The sequence below is a fragment of the Callospermophilus lateralis genome (genome assembly GCF_048772815.1).
Source record: "Callospermophilus lateralis isolate mCalLat2 chromosome 5 unlocalized genomic scaffold, mCalLat2.hap1 SUPER_5_unloc_2, whole genome shotgun sequence".
Lineage (NCBI taxonomy): Eukaryota > Metazoa > Chordata > Mammalia > Rodentia > Sciuridae > Callospermophilus > Callospermophilus lateralis.
In genome coordinates, this window is record NW_027510148.1 from 2013989 (window position 1) to 2039152 (window position 25164).

Below are 25164 nucleotides of genomic sequence, written 5' to 3' on the forward strand. Positions count from 1 at the left end.
TGAGGGTCAGTACTGTTTTCCAACTCCTTTGGATGCCCAGGCTTATTTTTCAAATACTAAGGGGCTTGAAGACTAGAAAATAAACACACAAGCCTGTTGAAGACGTCTTAGATCACAGAACTCTTGAATGACATGATGGTAGAAAAGTATGATGTGCTTGGAGCTGCCTATAGGAAGGCTTGGTGACCATTTTGATCCCTGTTTCTTATCTTTATTTTCTTCAGTTATTCAGATTTTTTGGAAGATAGCATTGAGGTATGACAAACATTTTTTTAAGAGAGAGAGGAAGATAATTTTTTTAATATTTATTTTTTAGTTTTTGGCAGACACAACATCTTTATTTTATGTGGTGCTGAGGATCGAACCCAGTGCCGCGTGCATGCCAGGCTAGCGCGCTACCACTTGAGCCACATCCCCAGCCCCATGACAAACATTTTTAAAGTTGCATGCATTTTAAAGGACACATGTGGAGGAGTTTGGGAATTAGCATACACCTGTGACATTGTCTTACCATCAAGGAACTAATCTCGACCTTCCTCCAGTGTCTCCTCCTACCATCTTGCTTTTGTTATTATTATCACCCTGTGTGTGTGTGTGTGTGTGTGTGTGTGTGTGTGTGTGTGTGTTTTGAGGATGCTTAGCACAAGACCTTCCCCTTAGCAAGCCTCTAGGTACTGTACAGCACTGTTAGCCATTAGATCTCAGATTGTTGATCTCACAGGACAGAGATCCCATCGATCCTTCAGTCCCTGACTTGCTCTTCCCCAGCTCCTCGTCACACCATGCTCTCATGCGGTGTGGGTCTGCCTGTGTCAGCCGCTCCACTTGGCACAGTGTCCTCAGGAGTGTGCCTGTGGTCATAATGGCACGGTGTCCTTGTTCTGGAAGCTGAACACACAGCTCTGAGGTGTAACCACGTTTCCTGCAGTCCTTCATTGGGCAGCAGACATCTCTGTCTGCACCGTGGTGAGGGACATAGCAATGTGCGTGAGAATGCGGGTTCCTCTTTCTGCTCAGAGTTCTCCTCTTTCACGTGTGTGTCCTGAGGTAAGAGGACTGGAGCAGGGGGCATTTCTAGGTAGAATGCACAGCCCAGCTCCAAGCTGTTGCCCTCAGTGCTGGGACTGTGCCCATTCCCAGCAGCAGGGGCCAGGCCTCTCTGCTCCTCACCTTTGCCAGCACTTCTCCTTTGTTCTTTGGCTGACAGCCACGCCTTGGGTGGAATGGATAGTCCACTGTGGCTTTGTTGCATTTCCTTGGAGGTTCCTGGCATGGATCACCTTACAGGTGCTGCATGGTCATTTACATGTGTCCTTGAAGGAAATGTCTTTGCATGTCCTTTCCTGTTTTCTTTTGGGCTACTTTTATTAGTTTGTTTTGTGGTATTGATTGCCACGTCATTTCTGCATCTGAATATCAATCTTGTCCAACACAAGGCTTGCCATGTTTCCTCCTGTCCCCTGGGCTGCCCTGTCATGGCCTTCATTGACTGCTTTGCTTTTTAGTTGGGTATAGTCTACTTCATTATTTTGGTTTCTGTTGCCTGTGCTTTGTTATGGTTTCCAAAAAAAAAAAAAAAAATCACTGGTCACACCACTGTCTAGTGGCTTTTTTTCTGAAAGTTCTTGGAAACTCCATCCTTGGTCTGATGTTTGACACTTTCACCTGTTTTCGGCAGACTTCTAAGTGTGACTAAGGATGAGATCCCCTTCTGCAGGCAGATGGCCAGTCTTCCAAATTCCACCTCTTGGACTGCTTTCCACGACACCCATTCTTTATGCCCTGGTGGAGACACCTGACCACATGCTTGTGGGTGTCTCTGGGCTCCCTGTTCTGTTCCAGAGGCCCATCCATCTGTCCACCCTCCTGCCTGTGCTGTACCCTGCATTTCCATGCAGCTTTGCAGTTAGAAAAGTGGGATGGCTCCAACTTTTCTCTTCTGGCTGTGATTGTCAACTCAGCCATCATGGTCTTTTGTGCTTCTGCATGAATGTTTATAACTTTTTAAAATTTTTGTGAAAAGTGCCATAGGAATTATATTTATATATTTCAATCAATAGATAAATCTGTGTCTTTATCACGTACAGCACTGGAAGTGCACACACGCTATGCGGTGGTCAAGTCTAACTGGCAAGCAATGGAGAGCTCCCACAGTTGTTGTCTTTGTGGAGAGAAGGCTGGACACTCCCACTGTGAGGTCTTCCAGAGCGCAACCATCCTTGAGAACTGCCCTCTCCTCACCACCTAGTAGAGGCTGCATTGCTTGTGTTCGTGCCAATGGGAAATAGAGATTTTTAAAGTGTAAAGTCTTTCCATATATTTCTGCTTCTCTATTTCCCTCAAAGAGTTTCCTCATTTCCAGGGACCTGGCAATGCCACCCCTAGGTGTGGATCCAGGACACAGCTCATGCTGCTCTGGGGCATCTCTATCTCCACAAGCTGGGGACCTATCAGACAGAGCTCTATGAGACTTTAATAATGTAATTTATATGAATTTGATTTCAAACTCTAGGCAAACGGGGAACACCTGAATCTTGATTTAGCTCATCTGACCCTTGCACAGTGGCTCTGTGTGGCTATGACTTTTTATACCAATGGTACTCTGGCATCCTGGTGTTAGGTCTGCTCAATAGCTTGGCACAGCTCTCTGTGTTCAGGGAGCTGGTCTACTGCTCTCATCAGACACTTGCAGCCTCGCCTGACAGCCCTGGGCTGTGATGCTTTATCTTCATGATTTCCAGGGCAATTCGACGTGATGGGACCAAGCTCACCAGTCATCGCCAAGGTTGGAGCAGAGGCCGTGTTCTCCTGCCACCTCAACCCCTCCACGGATGCCCAGGACATGGAGATCAGGTGGTTCCACACCAAGAACTCAGACCTGGTATATTACTATAGGAATTCCCAGGTTGTCCTGGAAGAGCAACAGCCAGAGTACCGCGGGAGGACGGAGCTCCTCAAGGATCAGATCAACCAAGGGCAGGTGGCCCTGAGGATCCACCCCATCCACCCTTCAGATCGAGGGGACTACAGTTGTTCATTTACAAGCTCTACACACCACAGTGAAGCACAGTTCATTGTGGAGGTCACAGGTGAGCCTCTGGCCTGAAAGCTGTCAGGTGAATGGAGGTACATTTTTGTTCAACCAGTACCCTACAGTGTGCAATGACAGATGGCAGTGTCCCAAGGACACTGGAGAGGACTGCCAGAATGCTGGGGTTGAGATTCGTCTAGAGTGTCTTCCCACAGATTCGTGTTTTGATAAAAGGACACTGACATCCCTTTTCCTTTCCAACACACTGATGAAGGGCAGGTGACAAGCAGGGCATCTAAGCGTGGCCTGTGCAGAGCCCCCAGAAACATGTCTCCATCTAGAGATGTTGTAATTATTTCAGAAACAAGGAGGAGCTTGAGGGAGGTGGAGGGAACATGATCAGCCCAGCTCTAGGCCCAGGGTTCTGAACCTCATTCCATCCAGACAGAATGTGCCCTGGTTGACTGGAATCTGACTCTTGAGTGATATGTAGAAGGGTGTGGGCAGCCAGGGCGAGACGGCCAGTGAGGAGGCCAGGGGCAGTGCCAGAATAAAGGAACGTGTCTCGAGAGGGTCTTCTGGTGAAGTCAACTTTCTGGTTGACAAAAGTGCTTGTGGACACAAGCTGGGGACCCATCAGACAGACATTTCCGTACTAGTACTCCTAAGCAAGGGATCCAACAGAAAAACAGAATAGATGCATGGACACACAGGACACCACTCAACAATAGTAAGGAGAGCGTGGACAGGGGAGGAGAAAAGAAAAGGAGGAAATTCTAAACACATAAAAAGAACAGCCCAACCTCCCCCACTGGATTCCCAGCTCTGGGGCCCCTTCCCTTTGGAGAAATCTCTCTCTGTATCTCTATTCCTATTGCAATAAACCGGCTGCTTGCTTGCTATCCCTGTGTCCTGATCTCCAACTCTTTGCTGAACAGAGACAACAATCCCAGCACCCCTAGATGGGCACAGACTTGCACACTCATCCTGGGATATCCTTATCTGCTCACATCTCTGCCTAAGGTGAAGCACTTACATCCCACATCTCTGCACACAGTCACCCCAGGAACTCCTGTGGGGCTGGGGTAGAAGAGTAGGGAAGGTTTCTAGTGAAAACCTAACCTGAGTCTGAATCAGCCTCCATCAACACCAGCACAGAGCCTTGTGCTGGTCTCTGGGAGGAGCTTCTCTCTCCCATCCCTTGAATGAACCCTGGGAGAAACCAGCCTGGTCCATCTCAAGGAACATAGCATTCATAACCTTGCAGAACAGGGAAGCTTTCTTCTAGGCCCCTGTGACCTACGTACAGATATCCTACCTGCCATTCAATGACAATCCTGAAAGTCAAGGTGATTGGGAGAAGAGTCTGTCCATCACAGAGACTGTGCTTGGTCTAGTTATATTAGAACAAGTTTACACAATAAATGGCAGCATTTACCTGATTCTTCCTGGACTGTAGGTAAATACTGAAAAGTGGCATGCTGGCAAGTTTTAAACAACAGTTGGTGCCAAAGCTTCTGCCAACCAGACCCTTTATAAATCTACCAGCTGAATCTCAGCAGAGTCTCAGAGGGGACAGCGAGCCCTGTCTGGGGCTAGAGAAAGCCTCCTTCTTGCAGCAGGCTCAAGGGTGGTCTTAGAGTTCTTACTGCAAGAGCCAGCCCTGTGCGGTGGAGTGCCACCTGCAGAGGCCATCGAGAGGCCCTCCCAGAGCTGCAAGAGCCAGGCCAGCTGGGCTCGTGCAGTGGCTCAGCCTCACTTTCTGGGCAGAGAGGTTTGTCTGTGACAATGATTTCTAGGGGAAACCAGGCAGGAGACATCTACTTCTAAAAGTATTTCACATACTTCCTAAAGCTTTGGTGAAACCTAATTAGTGGCTGTCATCTTGAGAGCCAGTTGGTAGTACTGTTTCTCCAAAGAAAAAAAAATGTCCTTCCTTTCTCTGAACTGGTGGATTTGCCTGATCCCAGATGCTTTTGCTCTTGGCCCAGAGGAATTCCACCAGCAAACAGAGAACAGCTTCCCACTGCTGTCCCACTATACCCCAGATTCCCTGCCAGCACACAGCTCCTTGAAGCTAGTGGCTGGGCTGATGGGCCTCCTACTTGCAAATGAATGTGTTCTGAGCTTCAACAGAGGGTTCCTAACATATTTTAGTCTCATGAATCCATGGCAGGAAATATTTTCATACTAACTCTTTGACTTCTCTAAAGCAGATAGGAAAGCATAGGTGTTTCCCAAACAAAGTAGTAAAGGATTTTAATTTTTTAAGGATGCAAACAAAAAAAAATTAAAGCAAATTCAAGCCTATGTCAGACTTCCTGGTGAGTACTGTGTCTGTGCAGCACCATGCCTGTGAATCCATCACCATTCTGTGGAGGCACTGTGTCCTCCCAAACCCAGGGCTGACTCTCTTGTCAGTTGTAAGCGCTGTGTAAATATCCCAGATTTCGCATCCTAGCTAGTTGAATGTCTGCAGATGGCAACTCTGATAGCACTTCAGTGAGGTGGATTCTGAGCTTAGGAGTGAGATGTTCTTCTACCTTTTCAGGCAATTGCTGATGCTTGTGGTCTGCTACAATATAAGTCTGAATGCAAATATTGCAATAACAAATAACCACAGGTGTTTTTTGAAGAACCAATAAGGTTTTCCAAAGGAAAGGTTTCTCTGGTCCCTACATCCAGGAGCTCAGGGTTCCGTGATTTCCAGGCAGACTGCTTTTTGCACGTGTCCTGGAGTGTGATGGGAAGTTACTGCTGGCTTTACAGTTCACACTCCTGGTGAACCAGTCACCCTGAGCACTGTGTTCCTCTTCTTCTGCTGGCTAGCACTGGCCATGGGGCTTCCTGGACCCTGGGGTATTTTCCCTGAGTACCTACTGCCCATGCGCAGTGCAAGGCAGTGCCTGGGCTCTGCACAGAGTAGGTCTCATAAGTGCTCCTGTGGGCAAAGGTCAGCCCCAGGCAGAGCCCTGGTCCTCCCCACTATGGCCTCAGGCTGTCCTGTGATTTTCTAGGCTGGGTGGGTTCTAGCATGCCTTTTTTCATCTGTCCCCTCCCTCCTATAGGAGTGAGGCCTGGCCAGGTCAGGAAGGGTTCCCTGGAGAATCAGTCTGTGCCATGAGCCCCAGAGTTTTACCTCTGTCAGGCTCCTTAATCTTCCCAGGGAGGAGAAGCAGCACACCTGCCAGCAAGGATGTCCTTCTCTTGCTCTTCTCATCTCCCAAACTAAACCTTTGCCTTTCTTTGCTTTCTCTTCTGCTTTCTCAGATCCCATGTAGAGATCCTACACAGCCCAGTGGCCTGTCTGCTCTGTTCAGACTGTTTAGTAGAGATATAATTATCCAGTGCCATACAGAAATGCTAGTCACTGTGCTTTATCCCAAGCCACTTCCCCACAGAGGCCTGCAGAGAAAGAGCACAGGGCAAAAGGAGTGGGAGACATGTCAGGTTTCCACATCAATCACCCCGAAGCTATTTTCTCAACAACAAATGTAGCCTTGACCTTGGGGCTATAGATGTCTCATAGCCTTGTGTGTGCCTAGCCCTAGAAGATAGAGAGTACTTGAGGATAAGGTATGCTCCCTGCTATTAAGGACATCATCTACAGGAAGCTCAACCAATTCCAGTGAGACTTCCATCAGCATCTGGAGACCACTCCTAAGCACAAGGAGGTGGGACATGTGTTCCACAGCTGGGGAGGCACTTCCACAGATAAAAACTTCATTACCCCAAAACTGCGCTGCCCAAGGTAAGGCAGCTACTTCCTGCATGTGGCCACGCAGGTGCAGCTTAACCCCTACTAAATCATACAGGAATGCCAGTCCCACAGCCACCTGGCTAGTGGGTCTCACACAGAGCCCTGACCTTCCTGGGCTTCCCCCATGAGAAGAATTTCTGCAGGAGGCCTGAGCTGGAGGAGGGTGAGTAAATGTTGCGGAGCAGTTTACCACAGGAGCCTCTAAACCACATGTGCCCTTCAATTCTCAACCATGCTAAATGGATGGATGGAGGGTCTCAGCCCAACTATAGTGAGCATGAAAAGAAAGGATGAGTCCTGCACTCAAAGGAAAGGGGGAAAGAAAGTGGTTCAGAGGGTGTTTAACCACTTGTTCACACACTGGTATAGATAATTCAATTTATTTCTCACAAGTACATAGAAAAGAAATTATTTTGGAGACAGTATTTTCATACCCCAACTTTCACAAGCAGAAGAGTTCGGACTCCTGTAGATCAACCAGTAAGCCCAAGTCCATAGACCTCAGGGGGGCAGAGCCATTGACCTCCTAACACAACAGTCTCTCTGTTTCTCTCTCTCTCTCCCTCTCTCATTCCCAGCCTCAGGCCTGGATCCTCGTATTCATATTGAACCTGGTCCCAGTGGGAGCATTAAGCTGACCTGCATGTCCCCAGGGTGGTACCCGGAGCCAGAGGTACAGTGGAGTGGTCCTGGAGCACTCCATCTAGAACCTGCCTCGGAGACCGGGACTATAGCAGGAGACGGCCTGTTCCACGTGGAGTCCTCTCTCTCAGTCGGGGAAAGTTCCCGAGGACACGTGACTTGTTCCATCAGGAACCCTGTCCTCAATGAGAAGAAGACCCAAGTGTCCATGGCAGGTCAGTTGCCTCCCAGGTGCTCGTCCAGAAGTTCCAGTGCAGATAGGAAGCTGTGAGGAGCAGAGACCCCTGACACAGACTTCAATGAGGGTCCATTGGGTGCCTTGCCACTCCTGAGTGGGGACCTCCTCAGATATACCCACTTTCCCTGTGCACTCCTGCTGAGGTCAACAAGGTCATTGTTTCACAGGGTAGAAGTGGATATGCCAAAGCCTTCAAGAGTGACAGGAAGAAGAGGATCTGTCAGAGTTCCTTGGAACCTTTCCAAATACTCCTGCTCAGATTTATCCACACCTAACAATATGGGCTTTTTTCCCACCTGTCAAATTAGCTAAAATGCTGGCCACAGCCACCTCTGTGACCATGGAACATGCAGACCGTTTTGCGCCCAGTTTCCAACTACTAAAAAGGGCTAATAATAGTGTGTCCTCATGCAGTTGTCATGAGGGCTAATGATATAACTCATTTTGCAGGCAGAGAGCACCAAGCACCCAGGTATGCCCTTTACATACACAGAGTGACTGTCCACAGGACACAGTCTGGCTCCAACACTGCCCTGCACCACCCTCTCCCTTTCCCAGCCAGGGAGCAGAGTGTAGCCTGTGCTCCAGGGTGTTCTCAGGCCCTTCTCTCCTCAGCTCGTCCCCACCCTTCCTTCCTTTCCCTCCTCATTCCTGGTATCATTTCTTGGACATACCCACCCCCTGGGGCTCATGGGCACTGGGAGCCACTTTTCTTCTATGTTTCCTCAAGCGCCCTTTCCTGCTGGTCCTTCAAGACCTAACCTAGGAGCCATCTTTTCTAGGGAACTCCCCTATCCCGTGTGCACCAAGTGTACCTCTGCCCACCCCCATTACCCTGGATTATGTTTGCCTCCTCTCAGGCTGGGTGTGTGAGCCCCTGAAGAGAGGCTCTCTCAGGCCTTGAACTCCCCACTGCCTAGCAGACACTTGCTCCCAAGAACAGATTGCCTGGTGGGTGTGTAAGTGAACGTCTGTAGGACGTTATCAGGACCACCAGATCTGGTGTCCACCACTTTCCCTTGTGTGGATCACATGTGTTGTAGATCATTAGAAAGAGAGAACTGGAATGAAGTTGGGAATTTGAAAATAAAAGAAAATATATTAGAGGATAGGGATTTGTGTGTGTGTGTTGTGTGTGTGGGGGGGGGGTTTGCTTTTTTCTTTCTTTCTTTCTTCTTTTTTCTAAATGTCATTCTTGGAAATACAAATCTCCATGGGGGAAAATTAACTCACTCCTCCTTAGACTTTGACAGTGAAGAAAGGTGTATAGAAAACTTGGGAGAAACTGGTGAGTCGGGGCTGAGCTTAGCAAACCTCAGCAACCCTCAGGACCTCACATGGAAGGTCTTGAAATCCACATGGAGGACGTGAAGGGCCTTCTTCACGTGAGTGCAGGAGGTCTGCTGAGCTGAGCAGTAACTCACAACCTGACGACCAGCTGCGCTCCGTGGCGATTTCCTAGCCATCTGGCTGAAGGACTGAATGAAACAGCCTGGAGAGAGGGCTGCTCAGGGCCTCTTCTGCAGATGGTGTTGGCCTCAGAGCCACTGTTACTGACCTCAGTCCCCCTCCAGCCCAGCTGGAACTCTGTTTCTGGGACCTGGACAGGAGATGTGCCTGGACTAGGCGCTGACACCTCACAGTTCCTGCTCTAACCTGAGAAGAGCTCCAGAGGATGTCAGTCCTCAGCCTGTCCTTAGACCCACATCCACATGATGAGGAGGACAACTGGAGGAACAGGCTCATGATGAAAGCAGTTGGGGCCCCAGGAGGGCAGGGCAGGCAGGTGAAGGAGAGGCTCTGTGGCATCTGCAGCCTGTTCCTTATTATAGGAGCACTGTGTGCCACTCGCGTCATGTAGGCTTTGGTGAAATCTGGAGCTGGTCACACGATGTCTGCTGTGTTACTTTCCTCTCTTCAGCCTGTCCACATAGCTGCCTGGTTTGACAGGGCAGCTCAGGGCCTACCCAGGCTGGGAGGAGGCAGGAAGCGGAGGTCCTTAGGAGTGCTGGGAGGGCTAGTGAGGCTTGGGGTCTCTGCTGCCTGGTGACGCCTCCATGAGGAAACAGGAAGGACTCATCCCCATCAGCCAGGCCACCTGCAGTCAGCCTAGATCTCAGCGCCATGGTCCTGTTTTCCAGGTGACCTGTTCCCCAGGGTAAGCCCCTGGACTGTGGTGCTGGGGGTGCTCTTCAGCCTCTTGACTCTGTGCTTGGTGGTCATCGGTATTGTCCTCCTGAGAACCAGAAAAGCCAAAGGTAAGCTTGAACAAGTGGGCTGACATCATTTGTGTAGCAATTAGATTTACATATAGATCATAAGTTTACTTAGGGTTTTTATCTTTTACTGTTGACTAGGAAAACATGAAGAGTAGGGATGCTTCATTGACACACTCTTAGGTGCTGTGTCTGAACTTCAATTCGCCTTTGTACTCACTTTACCCACTTCTTGACTCATTTCCTTCTTGATAATTTCTAGAAAACATGCTTTCCATGCAGGAGAGAGATGAGCTGCTCATTAAGGAGGGTTCTGGGTGCCCTCCAGGACCCTGTAGCCGCATACTCTGTCCTCAAGGCACATCACAGAGAGCTCTGTGTATGAACAAGAGGGAACCATCCACCGTCCAGCAAGTACCATCCACCAAGAACCATCTGCTATCCACCATCTTCCATCTGTCTTTTATTTTTTTTTCCTTTTTACTACACATTGGGTACTACATGTTGGGTACTACACGTTGGGTTCTACACGTGGGACACAGGCCTTGGGCCTGGTAGGCCAGCTCTACCTCTGAACTACACAAGAGCACCCATCTTCCTTCTTCACTACTTTTTCCAGTGGCCTTCCTGCTGAACTGGACATGGCTCCTGATTCAGAAATATCAGTGAGGGAAAAAATGATTCGTATTAGAATGTTTTCTTCCTTTCTCTACATTTGGGGTTTGTGTATTTCCAGGTTACACTTGCCAAAATAGTAATGAGTTCTGTTTTCTCTGGTGTTCTGTAGGTTAAATGTCACATGACATTTAATTCACAAAATCTCTTTTGTCTTGTAATTAAAGTCCACTCTGACTTGATCTCATAATGACCTGAACCTCATGCCTTGGGTTGGTCTTCTCTGAGACAAAGATAGCCCCAGGTAAGAGCTGTGGCCAGGGCTGCCTAACATACCTGCCCAGGGACACCCAGTCAGGCTTCACCTGACTGCAGGAGAAAGGACAGGAGGAGGGGTCTTAGGGCAGTCCTGAAATATTCAGTCGTCCCATGGGAACATAAGTGGAGATGGACCATAGGGGAACACCCAGGAGCCCACTAAATGCCCTGCAAGGACCAGATTGATCTTAGGCCTCTAAGCACACAGATGATCCTCCTGTAGGGCTCATACTCTCCTTCCTGTCTGAAACCTCCCTGTGCTCTGTCTTAAGCATTCTGACCAAGAGGAACCAGGGAATTGTGAGAGCTAGAGGAGCAACAGACCAGGTGGAGGGGAGGGAGTGTGGGCAGGGCCACAGTCCCCACATTCCATAGAGAGTGGGGTCTGGGTGGGAAGCTTGTTGAAAGGGCTAATTGGGAAGCTATTGAGTCTGCTCCTTCTCAACCCCCTGGCTTTCAGGTGGCTCTTAAACCAGTCACAAAGGCCAGCATGGCTGTCATACAATCACATGGAGACCAATCTTGTATAAAAGGCCTGTTTATATGGGTTGTGCACAGTCCTGAAACATACTAGATAGTTTTTACTTTGGAACTTGTGGAAGGGCTTCAGAGGACACGTGCTGAAACCTGTGGCATGGAATTCCTGCATGGAGAAGCTGTCCGAAGTATTGGGGGATGCACCATGGACAGTGTAATTGACTGTGGTTCTTTGGCCACGTGGAGCCAAATAAGTCTGGGGATTGGATTACATGAGTTGCACTGAGGCCACATTCTGTGGCTGATGATACCTGGGCAGGATGCACTTGGGGACATTTTAAGGTGTGGATCAGAAAACAACAGGAGTATTTTTTCAAAGCTGTGGACACATGAAGTGCATTTTGGGGACATACAGGCCCCTTGCTTGACTTTCAAGAGGAGCCCTGCTCATTTTCCCAAGGGAGGATGAAGCAGTCCCTACCCAGTCCTCTGTCCAGTAATATCTGTCCCTTAAGGAAGTCTTCACTTTGAATTATTCCACTTATAACGTGGAATTTGTGTGTGTGTGTGTGTGTGTGTGTGTGTGTGTGTGTGTCAGTTATAAATTCTCCCCAAAAATACTCTGGTGAGACTGAGAATCTTGAAGCTAGTTTCATACAAATCTCTGAAAATCCAGAGAATGATGTGCAGAATTTATAGATATTAATATCTATTTTCCCATCTTTGGGACTTCAGCCAAAACTTGAAAAGAGAAGGGATCCTATTCTCTCTCCCATCCTATTTCCAAGTAAACACAGTTGGAAATCTGAAGGTGGTTTCCAGTTCGTGACATGGTTGTTTTCAGAAATCTGGAGTCCTCTCTGTGCCTCTCCTGAGCTGGGCTGACAAGCCTGGGCCCCGGACTCCTTCGTCCTTGGGGCTGAGTGGTGAGATGGGCCTTCTCTACTAGGGAGAGGAGGGTGCTCTCCATCATGCTTGTGTTAAGGTTGCTGTTTCTTTCCACAGAAGCAGTGGACAGAGTGAATGATGTGATTACTGAGGTTTGACAGGCAGTGTTAGACCTTTAAAACCAACATTGCCTCGTTCATGCTCTTTTATTATTATAGGAACACCAGAGTACACATAGAATTGAATGTGCCTCTGTGACCCCAGGCACGAAGCAGCCAACACACATTTCTCTACAAATATTTGCCCCAGGGAAGTTGTTCACATATGTGCAGCCGGAGGAGATGGGATGGTTTTCTGGGAGCTGCAGAGTTTGCTTATGTCTATTAGGGGAAAGTTGGTTGTTCCATGTACTTAGCACAGACCACCTGTTCTGTGTGGTCATTAACAAATAATGAAGGAGGTGCCATTAGAGCTCATAGGTGTGAGTCTGGGCCTTGTCACCAGGCTGTGGAGCTCCTGAGGAGCTAACACTGAGCTGAGCTCAGAGGTAAGGACGGGGCTGTAGACAGCGAGGAGAGCAGCAGGACATGTGAGGAAAGGAAATCCCTGAACCCTGGAGTGGCTGAGCCCCTGGTTCTAGCAGAGGAGATGAACAGTAGACAGGAGACAGACTCAGAAGGCTCCAAGGCAGACTCCAGGGCACATGGCATTTTATCACCTTGCTAAGGATGTAGAGGGCGACAGAACAGGGATGGTTCATTCAGCAAAGGTCTGTTATGACTGGAGAGACTTTGGGACATGGCATTTATTCCCTGGGAACAGGATAGGTGACTAGGGTGTAATTTTCAGGAGGAAGTCAGGAAGGATCCATGGAAGTTCGGTCCTGTTGTCACCAGAGTAAATAGAGCTAAAAGTCATGCTTGATCATTCACATGTCAGTGTTTGGTCTTCAATGCGACGACTCCTGTCCACTTCTGGTTCATTATGAAGATTACGTAGTGTGTAACCCACTTAAGAACTAGAGGTAGAGCCAAAGGGAGGAATCCTGTATAACTGAGTGCTTCGTCTTGCTGTGGATGGCTAGATTTATTGTTCATTCTGATGTGCCTTAGGAAGAAGGGGAGCAAGTGACGTTCATCCTCATTTTCAAAGGACCTGCCCTGGAGCTGAACAGTCTGGGTTTAAGTTATGTCTCTTATCAATTAGTAGCTTCATCCATCTCTCAAAATACTTTCAACCTCCTGGGCACCTTCTGCCTTTGCAGACGGGGGTACAGTTAGTATTGAAAAGATCATGTACATCAGGGCTCAGGAACAGAGCTTGTATTTTGGTGGCAATTGTGCAGTTATTGGGTCTGGGAAGGGGAGATGGTTTTATAGCTACATATGGGACCCTGTGAGGCTAAAATGAACTTAGTGCAACTGTTTAGTTTTGACCTTTCTATGTAAAGAACAAACTGACTCATTTAAGTCATCACATAGAAAACAAGGTGTCACTGGACAGAAACTTCTTTCACGTGACTGCTCCAGCTACATGGTCCAGCTGATGGTGGTGATAACACTGAGCCTGTGGTATAGCTGTACACATGGAGTAGAGAAGGGATTTTTGATATTGGTTGCATTTCTATTTTCACTAGTTCATGTAATTTTTATTTTTCTTTTGCTAGTTTTCTTCTTGGCTAAAGTCATAAAGAAAAGTGATTTTTTTTTTAAATTTTGGCATGTTATATTAGCCATTCTCTGTTAGGAGGAAAAATCTTTAGCTAACCTCATGAACATGATAATTTGTCCAAGAAATAGCAGTGGGCTAAATTTTTAACCCTCAGTGAGGTTTCCTCCTAATTCCAGAGCATAGTAGTTACGGTGTCATAAACATCAGCATGTGGACAACAGGTACCAGTTACCTGCCCAGGGTTCCTTCCTTAGAGCCAACAGTGTAATGCGATTTTACTTTTTCAAATCACACACTGTACCCTCAGATAAAGTTCCCAGTGAATGCAGATACCAAGAGAACCCATCCCCTGGTTTTCAGGAGGGAGAGCCAGCCACACCTTCCTACACTGCCTCTGTAGTGACACTGGGGTCTGCTCCGTTGCACACGGTGCCACCAGGATACGATGCTCCACCACGAGAGCTAGGTCATGCTGTCCAGAGAGGTAGAGCTGATCCACTGCAGGGCCTGCTGGGCCCTCTAAAGCTTGCCAACCTTGTGCAGCTGCATCGTGAGATGGTTCTGGGGTGGCTGTCAACTCCACAGAGTGAGCAATCCCCTCCACCAGAATCCTGCTTCTCCTACAACTTTTCCAAAGTGGGCTTCTCTATTCGTGAACACATTTGTGGTAAACTAAGAAAACCATGTAAAAAACACCACTGAAAAGTTTGTGTGCACAGCCTTACTTGCCTCAGACACCTGGCGCAGTTCTGATCTTGGCCCAGTCCTGGGAGATGGTACTCTCTTAGCTGCCCCTGCCTTTTCTCACTTTGAAGTCACACTCAGATCCAGACCATCTGCTGAGAAGGATCTTCCCCACAAGACAAGCTGTGCATCAGTTGTGAGCTGTCCCCAGTGGACCTGCAGGACAAAACTCCACCCAGGCTGGATGCAGCATCAACCGTGAACTGATCCCCATCTGAAATGACACCTCCACTTTTTCACATTCCCAGTAACCTGCATTCCTAGAATTGAATCAGTTCTAGTTTTCAGTGAAGGAGAAAATGAATGAATTAGAAAAAAAACAAATCTGGAAGAAGAGACCATTTATCTATAAGCAGTCTAAGGGAGTCACCTGAAAACATTCCTGACAAGAAGGTTGTTTCACCAACATCCATGTCATTTTACACCTCACCTAAAGCCCTCCTGTGTAAATATTGTACTTCACAGTGTGACATTTGGGTAAGCCAGTTGGAAATGGTCCTCAAACCTGTCATTCAATATTCAAACAGAAATAACAAATGTTAAACAGATGAGCTGCGGAAGAACCAGCAGAAAAGATAAGCGGGAAGAGGCAGAGGGCGGACCATGAGGCACCTCTTAGGCAATATTTGGAGTTTAGATGTTTATTCCCTAAGTGGTAAAAAATTCCCAAGGATTTAGAGTGAGAGTGGTTTAACAATATGATGATTACATTTGAACTTTATTTCATTTTTAATGGGTGAATTAAAATTATACATAAGAATTGGTTCCACTGTGGTATATCTATAAATGCATACAATATAATTTGGTCAATTTTATTTCCCAGTATTTTCACTTCTCCTCCCTTTCTTATTCCCCCTCATCCACATTTTCTGTTTTACTGATCTCTCTTCTGCTTTCATGTGATTCTTTTTATGCCTTTAATTGCTCTAGTTTCTGCATATGAAAGAAAATATTTGACCTTTGACTTTCTAAATCTGGCTTGTTTCACTTACCATGATGTTCTCCAGTTCTATCTATTTTCCTATGAGTCACAATACTTCATTCTTCTTTATGGCTGAGTAAAATTCCATGTGTACATATTCTTTATACTTTCTTTTCCTGAAGTATACCTACACTGGTTCAATGACTTGGCTATTGTATATATATGGGCTTTGAAAAGACTGCATTACAGAATCCATTGGTGTGTTCAAGAGAGGACACTGGAGGACAGTGAAGGTCCTTCTCCATTGCTGAGGAAGAGTCAACAGAGCAGTGGAGCTGCTGGGAGTGGGGTGGGGGTGGGGGGACACATTTCTTAAGCCCAGGATGAAACTGGGAGTATACTGGGAGCTGATGGAAAAGGCAGTACAAAAATTTGTTCCTGTTTCTTGAATGACAAATGGATTCAGTGATTTCAATCACTGGAGTCCATCTGAATCTTCAGTTCAAGTACTTTCTGTTTTATCTAACTAGGTGCATCTACATTTGTGACATCAATATTTACTATCATTATCTATTCTTGTTGAATTGTTCTTTTTATGACTATGATGTAACCTTTGTTTTTTTCTGATTAATTTTGGCTTGAAGTATGCTTTGTTCAATATAAGATGAGGGTGGCTATCATTGCTTGCTTTGGGTTTCCATTTGCAAGTTATATCAATTTATATTATTTCACTTTCAGCCATTGACTGTCTTTGCCTTAAGGTGACTCACTTGAAAACAATACGCAGTTAGTTTTTTTTTTTTAATCCAACCTGCCAGCCTACATCATTTATTTGGAGATTTGAGACCATTTATAGTCAATATTATTATAGAGAGATATTCACTAACTACTGCAATTTTGATTTATTTTCAGTGTTTCATTTGGTCCTGTTTCTTACTTTCTTAACTACTCTTCAAATGAGATTTGTTCATTTGTAAGCTCTGAGAATTTTTTAAAATTTCTTCTGTGTGTATTATTTCTGTAAGTATATTTTATAGTGCTGGCTTTAGTCATGAATCTTATTTTCTGCTTATATTTGAAGAATTTAATTTCTTCTTTGATTCTGAAGGATAGTTTTATAGGATATAGCAATCTTGGTTGACACTTAATTTCTTTCAGGACTAGGAAAGTCTCATTCTAAGTCCCTCTGGGTTTTAAAGTTTATGCTGAGAAATTGGAACTAATTCTGATAGGCTTATCTCTAAATGTAATCTGATGTCTTTCTCTTGAGATTTTTAGAGCAGCATTCTGCATGTTAGACATTTTAATGAGTCATGAAGAGGATCTTTGTTGTCTATTTGGGATTTTGAATGCCTTCTGTATCTGGAAAAACATCTTATTTTCAGTTTGAAAAAAAAAATGTTCTGTTTTGTTATTATTTCCCTGAAGAGGGTATCTGTGTCCTTAGCCTAAACCTGGCAATCCTGTTCCATTCCACTGATTCTGAAATCAGGTCTTTTAATGTCATCAAAGTATTCTTGTATATTTAGGTTATGCTTACTTGTTTTCTCTTTTCTAATACTGTATGAATGCTCAAAGCAAACACTTTTTCTCCCAAAGTAATGTTCTGATATTATGTTATCCTGTCTTCATTATGATCTCCTTTATTAGAGATAAATTTAACTGAATATTTTTGTTTTACTTAATGAGTCTTTTATTCACAAGATTTCTTTTTCATTATCTGTACCATCTCACTGAATTTTATATTCATATTCTGTACTGAGTTTCTTAATTTATTCAGTTGTTTTTCTGTATTCTCTTGGTATCCATTGACAATTTGTATAATCATTCTTTTGATTTTTTTATTATTTTGATTTTTTCATCCACTTTATATCTTTGGAGTCAATTACTGATAAACTTTACAGGTGTCGTGTTGCCTTGCTTTTTTCATATTTCTTGCATTCCTGTAATTGGTTTGTGCATCTGTTGAGATGGATTTATCTTTCACACTGATCTGTGGACCACTGAGACAATTTTCTTTTTTTGAGGTATTCTAAAGTGATATAGATTGATACCCCTTATGGGTGTGGTATCTATAGCCTTTGTATTAATACTATTTTCATCTAGAGGAGAATGTTCATGAGTGGACCTAACCAATCCTACTGGGGCATGCTCATTTTCTTGGTTTTTTTTTTTCACTTCTGCTCTTTGTATTCAAGTGTCAACAAAGTTTAAATTTGGCTAATATATATGGGGACTAAGTTGCATTGTTTCTTGGTTCAGTTTATCTAAGGAGCAGATTCTCTCCTCTCCTTATCTCTGACTGGAATCCCACTGGGCATTCTCTTCTCTTTGCCTGTTTTACTCACATTCTGCTAGGTACACCCTAGGTCATGCAGTAGGTGCAGCATGGCAGTATATGTTATAATCCCCTGCAGCAAATGTCAATGTGACCTTCTCCAGATGGCTCTCACTTAGCTCTCCACTTGCCAAATGAAAAACACGGAGCATTATTTAGACCCAAGTTTACTGTGCAGCCTCTGAACCCACTAGGTTGAGGATCCTTTTCTCTTCTACAGTTTTTCTCTGCCAAATGTGCCACTGTGTTTCTGTCTCTGTCTCATGCTTCCCCTCCCAGGGAACTGGCATACTGCTAGTGCCACTGCCACCACCAGCTGGACTACAATGTACTTTCTTGTTCTCTGTTCAATGCACCCAAATTTCTAAATCTCTAAGAGACTCTGATTGCCACTTATTGAATTTCACCTAATTCCCTCTTTCACCAAACTTGCTGAGGAACAGTACCTTCTGCTTGAGTACCAAACCTATAAACAACCGCCGATCTATCTTTCCTCTCATCTGCCATCTTGAATCATATTTCTTTTATTTTTTTAATTTTTATTTTTTTGCATTGTCTTTATTCTTTAAGTTCAAAAAGCTGCTTTTTTACATTTTAACTTGATTCACTCCCAAGGTCATTTTTATCCACATCTATTTTATTTCTATTTCCTTTTTTTCATCATGAGAAATAGATATTTTTTTCTTTGAACTTATCTAAATAGGAGGAAAAGACAGGTGCTGGGGATATAGCTCAGTTGGTAGTTTTCCCTTGCAGGCACAAGGCCCTGGGTTCAAACTCCAGCACCACAAAAAGAGAAAAAAAAATGGGGCAGGGGGAGTCAGTAAATAACCAGAAAGAATGATTTCATTCTATACGGTTTACAAAAGTAAGTATTATTTAGCAATTCAGTGTTGCTATAGAAGAGAGCTTATTTTCATGATAAGTATTGAAAATTGCTTTTAAACTGGATAATAACAAAGGATAGTTTGATCCTTTCTCATCACTGAGTGGCAAAAATATACTAATGCTTAATAAAAAAATTAAAGTATTAAAGCTCAGTAACTGAAATCCAATAGGATTATTTGTCTCTTCTTGTGATTTGTTTAATAAAATGAATACATGCTATTTTAAAAATTTGTATTTGTAATACAACAAAAGCATAAAATCCTCTGTCAAAATCCAAAAGAGAACCTGAGATCCCATTTTTGTTCTCTGTAGGAGTCTGCTCATAGCATTGAGCTATTATTGACAGGTGCCTGTCAATGGCCCTGTAGGGGAAAGACCCTATCTTGCTCATGGTGATATCCCTGTACAGAAGGCAGAACCTGGACTAATGTGGGTCCAGTAAGTGTTTGCTGGCCAGGTGTGTTGGCACATGTCTGTAATCCTAATGGCTCTAGAGTCTGAGGTATGAGGATTAAAGTTACAAAGCCAGACTCAGCAACTTAGTAAAGTTCTAAGCAACTTAGCAAGACCCTATCTCAAACTAAAAATAAAAAGGGCTGGGCATGTGGCTCAGTCGTTAAGCCCCCCGGGCTCAATCCCTGGTACAAAGAAAAAAAAAAGTTCACTGAGTGGACAGGAAAGAGTGGCAGTGGCCTCAGGAAGGCCAAGAAGACAAACAGAGACAACACGGTGGCCACTGAAGAGCAGTAGACTGTGATGGACATAAGAAGCAAACTGTATAAGACTCAGGACATTCAGGATCTCAGGATCTGGGGATGTCCAATGTGGAAACATAAAACAAGATGCCCTTTCAGTCTGTGCCTCGCAGAGTCCAGCAATCTGACTCAAACAGTCACTAGAATCCTACAAAGATGTAGTCTAGGATGAAACTTATTGGTGTCTCAGATCACTAACTAACCCTTTTTTTTATATTTTTTTTCCATTTTTTAGAGGAAATCATTGAAGACTTGGTAAGTTTCATATCATTTTTCCATGCTAAATTGGAAATTCAGCCTCCATACCCCCAAAGCAATTATCTCTCTGTGTGGTTGGTTGCAGAACAAAGAACATCTCTGTCAATAAAATGTAAGGAAAGTTACATTTCACACCACTGATACCCCACAAACAATTACCTTCAACAGTCTTTTCTCAGTCACTCTGCTAATCTTGAATGTGTCCATCTCATTACAGATCTGAAGGAAGCTCGAAGTTTTGCAGGTAGGTGCACAGAGAAGGAAGTGTGGTTAAGGATAACCTTATGCCTGTTCTCTAACCTCTCTGGGATTCTATTGTGAGACAACAGGCTATTCCCTAATGATATATGGGATACAAGTAGGCAAAAAAAGAAAATCCTTAGATGCTAGATATAGGGACCTAAGTTGGCTAAGGCATAAGCTCCGAGCAGCACAGACATATCAGCATCTCCTAACCCTGACAGGCAGGCTCTCCTCAGTTAGGAGCAGGTCCTCACCATCCTCTTGTGACCACCACCATAGAAGTTGGGTTGGAGCAGCTTCTCTAGGAACACCATAGAACTCTCCGGGGTGATGATGAAGAGATGATGAAGGGTTAGGTCTCTTGTCTCTCCTTTCCTTTCCAACTTCAAACCCTCCGTGTCCACCAGGTCATTCTCACCAACAGGAACACACACTTTTTCCTCCTTAGTTTTCTTAACAATAAAGTAAACAGCAATCTCAGTTAACCCAGTCTCTCCATCGGGCTGTTATCCTATTCCTCTCTCCCTTTCCAGAACAGCCTCATTTCATACTTGTAAATACTCTTTCCTAATTTGTACCCTCTACTGTCTTCCCACCCCAGCTCCACAAATACCCACAGACTGACAACGGCCCTCGTGGTCCTCAGTGGTCCTCATCACCCTCCAGCTGCCTCCTAGCTCCACCTCCTCCCTCTCCCTCCTCCTGCAGCACTGGCCACTCTCCTGCCCACTGCTGAGTTTCTGCCTCTGAGCTGAGCAGGGGGATCGTCTCCTTGACCTTCTCCAACCCTTCTGTTATGTCCCCTCTGTCCATGGAGGGCCTGGTGTTCCTGGTGCTAACACCTGGAGACCTTCTGAGTGTCAGAACCTTGGTAAAGACCTTTCCCAAGGGGTTTCCATGCTCCACCCATCTCCTACCAGCTGAGGCCTTGCAAGCTCTGAGGTGACAACAGAAATCTGTTCCTTTCCTTTAAGAAAGGACCTTCAGACCTGTAGGTGGGATGGTGTCCTGGATTTTAACAGCATGGTGTTTATTTTCTGTGTTGATGAAAAGGGCCTAGAACACATGTACCTTGTTCATCTGCCCTGCTTTGACCCCCTCACAGAGAAGCAATAAGAAGGGTCTTTTCTTATTGCTTACTAGTAACTGATCTCCTTCCTTCTGCAGAGAACATCATACTGGATGAACGCACGGCTCACCCCTCCCTCTTTGTGACACAAAATGGGCAGCATGTTTATTCCCTGTCTGTGAACCAAAATGTTCCTGATAGTCCTGAGCGATTTACTCTAATGCCATTTGTGCTGGGTCAGAACAGCTTCTCTAGTGGCAGTCACTACTGGGAGGTTAAAGTAGCAGGAAAGAGCAGGTGGGCTATGGGCCTCTGCTTGGATTCAGTAGACAGAGGAAGAGCTTATGAGGAGTCTTGTCCTGAAGCTGGTTTCTGGACTCTCTCCCTGAAGGATGGTCAGTACAAGGTGCTTTCAATGCACTCTTATAATATCCATGTCCCACTAGCGCCAGAAGTAGTTGGAATTTTTTTTGCAATATGAAGAAGGTTTGATCTCTTTCTATAATGTGATAGAACTTACCATTCTCTTTACTCTCAAAAGCAAGTTCACCCAGCCCCTGAGGCCATATTTCAACCCTGGATCTCCTATTCCAGGAAGCACTCAGGGCCTAACCATCCTGCATTTTCCATGAGCTTCTGATTTTTCCCTAGAGAAGAATGGAGAAACATTCCCCAAGGGTCATCCTTATGGACCATGGGCACACTGGCCATTCCCCAGGCAGGATGCTTGGGGCCAGGGGTGTGAGGATCCCTCAAGGACCCTGGCTGCTCCCAGTGCTGTGGGGACTGAATGATCCTCCTCACGGGGCCAGCTCCACTACTCATCAAACTCTGCCATCCTAGCTGGATTCACTGCTGAAACTGATAAACATCATTTCTCAACAAATATCTCTTTTATATTTCTCACTATGCTTCACAGCTTATTCAGAGTATTTTACTTTTACTAATAAGCTGTTGCTTCTTCAGGAGTATACACCAAGTGCTGCCTATTTCCATGACTATTTTTGAGCCAAAACAACTGACTGGAACACAGTTTTTGTTTTGTCGGGGAGAGGGGATATACTGAGGATTGAACTCAAGGGCACTCAAACCCTGAGCCACATCCCCGGCCCTTTTTTGTATTTTATTTAGAGACAGGGTCTCACTGAATTGCTTAGTGTCTTGTTGTAGCTGAAACTGAATTTGAACTCCAGATCCTTCTGCCCCAGCCTCCTGAGCCCCTGGATTAACAGGAGTGTGCCACCATGCCCAGTGTTGAACACAGGTTTATACTAAGAATCATGATCTCAAGAAACTTGCATCCTGTAGCAGCTAACACACCTGGACTGTAAGACTTTTTCAAGTAGGAACCATCTTATAAGTCTCTCCCAAGTTCTGACATTCTATTATAACACATTTCCTTAGCCTCCTTATCAATTTTTATATATTTAATTGACAAATGTTATATGTAAATTCATGGCTTAAAATATTGGATGTGTGTGACCATTGTGTATTTTTTATTACAATCACTTTTCATTAACAGACACACATAGTTTATTAAAAGTCCAAACCTACTCACTTTCCCATATAAAGTGGGTACACCTTGTCAGTACCCTCCAGTACTCACTGACTGCTCCAGGTCCAGGAAGCCATGCTCTGCCCTCTGCTGCCCTCAGGCTGAGTTTTGCATATATTCTGTGGATTCTGTGGTAAGCGGTCAACCCAAGCTTCCAAAACTAGGGTAAAGGCCATGGTCACCACAGCAGGAGTGTCAGCTCCAGGACGTCCCTTTCTTCCTGGAGTCACACTACAGTATGAACCAAACCCTTGAGAGACAAACCAAGCAACCCCTCTCCAGAGTCCAAGATATAAAGCTCAAACACTATCTACAGAGAAGATCAGGTTTTAGCAAAACCCCAGGAAGCATACAGAGAAATTTAAATTCTCACACATTTGCAGGTTACAACACAAAATCACACAGCAGCTCAAGGAAGGTTCTGGCAGATTCTCATGAAGGTAACCAGATAGCACCTTATGATCTGCAACCCCACGACCAGGTACATGCTAGAGAGAAAAGAATGCACGTGAACACAGAAGCAGGTACCAAAACCTCAAGCAGCATTATTAAGAGTATCTAAAAATTGGGACCAGTACTGTTACTTGGACATTGTATGAATAAATTTGTAATCCATTCATAAGATGAATTACAATTTGACATTTAAAACATGAAACCCTGACACATTCAACCAGAATAGGACCCTCAGAGAAGCTGAGGTGGGTGACAGAATCAGGGTTTGAGAAGACAGTACCCTATCTTGTGTGGTCAACCAGCCTTTGCCCACGAAAATCCCAGTTTGTGGTATTAGGAGGGGAAGGGCTACCTGGATGGGGAGGAAGGACAGTCTGGAGGGGGGAGTGCTCCCCGTGTGCCGAGTGGGTACATGATGTAAACCTAGAACAGAGTCAGCACCTGCTCCCTGGAGGTCCTGGCATCCAGTGCTGGCCACTATCCTTCAAGGTGGCTGCTCATCATCCTTGCTTCCTGTGGTTCATGCCCTGATGTCCAGGTGCTGCTGCCTTCATTGAGTAAGGGCTGACCGTCCAGTGGTGGAGATAACAGTGTGCACATCCATGGTTCATCCTCAAGGGTAGGTCCAAATGGGTCTCCAGCAGTACTCACTCTGTGGGAAGCCAGCACTACACCATGAGTACGCTCACATGGCCCTGTGGAGGAGCCAGGAAATCTGAGTCTCCAGCTCAGAGCCTTGTGGACCAGGAGCCTTGAAGTGAGATTTCCAGACCCAATGAGCAAACCTCAAACTGCAATGTGTGCAGAGATCCAGAGATGATCTGACCAAGGCCTGAGTCCCTGAGCTGCAGTGGGGAAACCATGGCCGGTGCAGTGCCCTGGCTCTCTCACCTAACTCAGTCTGAGGGGTGTTCCTAGCTGGGTGGGAAGGGTGCAGATTGTCTGTGGATTGTGTGTCACCAAACATTGTAAATAACAATGACCTACAACCAGTAGATTTGCTCTTTGAGGCACTATCAGTGAGTAATTCTGAAGTACATCTTTGTAGTGTAGGCTTAGAAAAATGGGAAAGTATGTTAAAGGAAATGAAACCTGGGTTTCTCGTAGTTGGAAAAGTTAGCTACAAATATGAAGGGGAAGAATAAGATGTTTGCTTTGAAAACTCAGTAGCAGTGAGCACACCAGTAACAAGAGGTTGATCTGTAAAATGTCTTCATTCAAAGGAACTAGGGGTCTTTAGAGAAAAGGTGGCTTCCAGGAACAAGCAAGCCATGAGGGCTGGGCTCTTCAGTCTTGTTGTAAAGGAGGGAAGCTCTCAGACTGTGACATGAACAGAGACTAACTGTAGAACAGAGGAGGCAGCTGAAGAGGTGCCCTATGTTCAAGTTTGAAAAACATAATAAAATTTATAATTAAATAAATATTCCATGCTCCTTGTTGATATAGATTGATAATGAGTAAAGCACCCTATGCCACCTGAGAACAAACTCTTCCATTCAGTAGAATGTGAGCTGACAAACAGGGAAGGAATCTAGAACTGTCACATGGAGCGATGTGCTCACAAGGGCTCAGATCATCCCCCTACAGAGTACTGTGTCATACCTGTCCACGATGCACAGGCCTGCTGGACACTAGCTAGACCCACAACGGCAGTTCCCTTGGATAATGTGGGGACACCATGGTGTCACGCCCCTGACACAGAACACTGGAGGCTTCCAGTCTCTGCTGTGGCCTCTCCACGAACCCCCTCTCATGGTTCAATCTCAAGAAACCTTCACAGTAATCCCTGAGAGTTGCTCTGTGCCTTCCCTGTGCTGCACACAGCCAACAATCCAGCAATCCTCAGGTCACGGAAAGAAGAACAGTCCCAGGGTAAAGAGCATGAAATAAGTGACACTAAAACCAGGCCAGGCTCCTGAATTCTTCACTAAATAAGAACATTAACAGGTGAAAAGGATGCTGTTGTCAGGAGTGGCAGAACTGTGGGGGAGCTGGTGATGGTGTGAGGTCAACGTTGGGTTGCACAATTCACAGAGAAGTCATAGATGTCCATGTTCTTAGGACATACACATTGAATTATTTA

General features: G+C 45.4%; 1 pseudogene; it reads left to right on the plus strand.

Annotated features, from left to right (window-relative positions):
* The window catches only part of LOC143639848 (E3 ubiquitin-protein ligase TRIM58-like), a 305237-nt pseudogene extending 283532 nt beyond the window's left edge, over positions 1 to 21705 (plus strand).
* The last annotated feature ends 3459 nt before the right edge of the window (positions 21706 to 25164 follow it).